The following is a 5,000-nucleotide window of genomic DNA, read 5'->3' as shown; positions in this document are numbered from 1 at the left end:
ATATATATATTTATATATATATATATATATATATATGTATATATATATGTATATATATATGTATATATATATATATATATATATATATATATATATATATATATACATATATATATGCATATATACATATATGTATATATATACATACATACATATATATATATATATATATATATATATATATATATATATATATATATGTAATATGTATATACATACATATATATATATATATATATATATATATATATATATATATATATAAATATGTATATATATACATATTTACTTATATATATATACATGTATATATATGTATATATATATATATATATATATATATATATATATATATATATATATATATGTATATATGTATATATATATATATATATATATATATATATATATATATATATATATATATATATATATATATACATATATGTGTGTGTGTGTGTGTGTGTGTGTGTGTGTGTGTGTGTGTGTGTGTGTGTGTGTGTGTATGTGTGTTTATATATATATATATATATATATATATATATATATATATATATATATATATATATATATATATATATATATATATATATAACCGGATCCAATACATTTGATCAACTACTTTCTTGCATTATGAGAAAAATACCTTCTCCTTCTATTAACGAAAAGCAGATTTCCGCAATTAATGTAGCATTTTCAGGACGTTGCCACCGTGCCATAATGAATCGCATACAGCCCAGCGAAAAATGATCTGGACATTAGTTTTTCCAAAAACGGATTAATATTTTCCCCCGGATCCTGTCTAAATATAGCTCAATATCATGTTCAAAGTTAATATATCAGAGAAGCCCTTGTAAGGATTATACAGACAGGAAAATTAAATTATAGAAGAGTAGGAAAAGGAGTCTCTAATTAGACGGCTCATCAGCTGACGCTTCCACACTTAAATTAGACGTGATTTCAGTGAATGACTAATTAAGGAGATAGCATATAACTAACCGATTGTGCTCGCCATTAGGCAGTTAATTTAACTGACTAAATTAATTAGCATCGTAGGATACATTTCATTAATTCAGGTCGAAATATAATTTGACTATTTGGTTTATAGCCGATTTCCTATAATATATAGATATCGTTTTTATCTTTATTTTTGGGCCTGATATATATATATCCTTCTCACCTCTGACTTCAATGATCAATCTAGTTATGTGTTTGATAAACCAGCCGGATCGAGATACTTGGGAACTTTTTACTTGGATCGTGTAGAATGTTTGTTGTCAATGAATCATATAGCGTCATGTAGCATTTTAAAAATCAAATTATCTCATTTGGTTAAAATACACTAAATCACATCTTTTTTATGTATGTGTTATATACACACATCTCAACACACATCTCAACACACACACACACACACACACACACACACGCGCGCGCGCGCGCGCGCGCGCACTCTCTCTCTCTCTCTCTCTCTCTATTTCTCTCTCTCTCTCTCTCTCTCTCTCTCTCTCTCTCTCTGCCTCTGCCTCTGCCTCTGCCTCTGCCTCTGCCTCTGCCTCTGCCTCTGCCTCTGCCTCTGCCTCTGCCTCTGCCTCTGCCTCTGCCTCTGCCTCTGCCTCTCCCTCTCCCTCTCCCTCTCTCTCTCTCTCTCTCTCTCTCTCTCTCTCGCAAAGAAGTGAAGGCTAGTTTGTTCTGTTAGACATCAGATCTTGATTGCTTCACTTGCTGAGATACAAACTGTAGTCAGGTACCATCAATGAAAAGTGGTATTACTTTGGTAATCTGTCTTTTCAATTTACATTTTATCATATTTTAATGAACAATTATAATTTTCCATAATATTTCTGGGAATCCGATGAACATATACATTAACCTATATCATTTATTCATTTTGAAATAAAGCCAATACCAATACAAATAATTAATGTTTCATGAGAATACTAAAATGCATAATTAAATTGAATATATGTCATCAAACTGCATAGCAAATGACGTGAGTGAATTCATTCTAGCCTCCACATGGATATGTGAAGGCTAAAATGGATAAGTGGAGCCTCCACATGTATATGTGGAGGCTACCTTATCAAAGTCTAACATATCGGTAGGGGGTTCTAACAAACATTTGAAACTAAATATAGATGTGGTACATAAAAGCATGGCAGGCTACACACCAGTAACCTAATACACGTTTTCTTGAACTTTATGCCGCTTATGAAAATTTACAACAGGGAGAATAAGACAATTATAAATTTATAAATGTAAATCTTTTAAAAAGTGTGGCGATCATGAAAGCTAAAAAAAAAATTAGAATCAGAAATATGGACAAAAATGGCTTCATGTATTATATTGAACATTTCTTTCGCCAATGTTCGAACTATAATCTAACCAATCTGAGGAAAGGAAAAACTAGCAACTTGCCCAATACCGGAGTAATTTATGATAACTATGATTATTTTTAATTTAGTTTAATTTCACTTTTGCAATGGTTATTCTTTGCTGTAACATGCTGCCTGTTTATTTGCTTCTAAATCATTCTTTATGTTCAAGAAATGGGTTACCATCCACTGGCAACGCTGGGATCGAACGCAGGTCAACAAGTTTGCTAGACGAGAGCGCTACCGCTATACTACACAGCAATACCCTGGTGTAAAATTATAGAAAAAAATCAAATAGTTTTAAAAGTACCAAGCATATATAAATGTAAAAATTAATGTCAACTGACTACTTCTGGGGCGGATTGCTATGTCTTTCTTCTTCTTTCCTGAAATTGGACGGGGTCTATCCAACTAAAAATAAACAAAAAACATTCATACACCGTGCGCGATGTGAGAAATCTTAAACCACGAAGACACTCTAAAACAAGTTAAGATTAATGAAGGTATCTCTGTTAACGAAATCACTATTAGCACATAAATGCAGAGGTAAATTCAATCCAATCTTCAAGGCTATAGTTCAGGGAAAAGGAGATTCCTCAGAGGTCAATAGACGTTTCATTAAAGCTCACTCGCGTTTCAGATTAGATGGTAATAGATTCTCAGATGAATCACGAAAGTTATACCTTCATTTTCTTATCCAACCTTGCTGAAGTCCAGCCATCCTCTATCTGTGGTGTTGGCTATCTCATTAAAGGTCATGATAATACCGTCAGGCCAAAGTTAGTGACAGTCCATAGCACGAGTTAAGTCATTATCTATTTAATCATCATTTTACAGTGTTAGTCTGTTACTAAATATGTTAATGCCGAAACAGAATGTAAAAAGAAATGACTATGATTGATTGATTAATCATTCAAAATTATATGCTGTGGGGTTAAAATGTTCAAAATGTTCAAAATGTTTAAAATCTACCAAAAACTTTCTCTCATAAATGAAAATAACAATAAATGTATCATTTGAAAAATCTAAGCATGAATATTATGCTTTCAAATAATAAAATTATTGCATAAATATTATTCACAATAAAAGTTTATTTAAAATATTATTCTTCCTTAGGAAACTAATGGTTTCCTACAACACAGTCATTTCCAATTAAACTTTTCATTGTACTAGCGTCTTTGTTCTGAAAATGCACATCTTGTACTAGCGTCTTTGTTCTGAAAATGAACATCTTGTACTAGCGTCTTTGTTCTGAAAATGCACATCTTTCTACTACATGTGCAACCGTTTATGGCTCTAGGCGTCCATCACAATGTTCTTCACTTTTAGCCACCATCGCCCCATGAGTCAATCTTGTGTGTCCGATTCTCAGCCTTGTGTAATGACTATGATTGCATCAATCTTTCATATTTCACAACAAATTAGGTTGCATATATGATAGGTGTCATTGCTGCAATTTTCATTATCATTGGGATCATTTTTGTTTTTATTGATTTCATCATTGTTATCATTGTGATTATTATCATAATCATCATCACCAGCAGCAGCCAAAGAAGCAACATCTGTGTCATTATTTTTGTAACACTTATTATTATTGTTATTCCTATTCTCATTATCAGTATGTCATAAAAAAATAAACTTAAAGATAGATAGATAGATAGATAGATAAGTACGTACATACATACATACTTACATACAGAGAGAGAGAGATAAGAAGTTCAGGTCTTAAGTAGAAATAAGAGATAGGATTGAAAAAAAATATATATTAATAGACAAAAGAAAGAGAATGAGAGAGAGAGAGAGATCAGAGATGAAGAAGGAGAAAGAACAGGCAAGAGCATTTAAGGCTGAAATTACTTCCGCGACCAAAACCCCCGAGCATGAGACCCAAGATCAAAAGGAACTGCAAGCGCTTACTTTCAGCTCTAAGAGACTTAACCTTGAGGCAACAGCTCGGTCGTACGCTGATTACTATTGTAAGAATCCGATAAAGGCAAGTGTGCAAAGCATTGCAGATATGATGCTTGAACAAGAGTAGGAATGGAAATAAAACAACGGCTATAAGCACATTACCGGATTAAGTGGAAATGAAATTGTAAAAATCAAACCATTGGCTAAAAGTATATAAACAAAAAAACACACATATGCATATATATGCATATTCATATGATTATGTTTATATATGTATGTATGTGTGTGTGTGAACACACATACACAAACACACACACACGCACACGCACACGCACACGCACACACACACACACACACACACACACACACACACACACACACACACACACACACACACACACACATATATATATATATATATATATATATATATATATATATATATATACAAACATACATATATATATATATATATATATATATATATATATATATATACAAACATGCATACACACACAAACATATATACATATATACATATATATATATATATATATATATATATATATATAAACATACATACATATATATATATACAAACATACATACATACATATATATATATATATATATATATATATATATATATATATGCATACACACACAAACATATATACATATATACATATATATATATATATATATATATATATA

This window comes from Penaeus vannamei, chromosome 14 (assembly GCF_042767895.1).
Source record: "Penaeus vannamei isolate JL-2024 chromosome 14, ASM4276789v1, whole genome shotgun sequence".
Taxonomy (NCBI): Eukaryota; Metazoa; Arthropoda; class Malacostraca; order Decapoda; family Penaeidae; genus Penaeus; species Penaeus vannamei.
The sequence above is the reverse complement of the archived record's forward strand: the minus strand, read 5'-3'. Positions refer to the sequence as shown.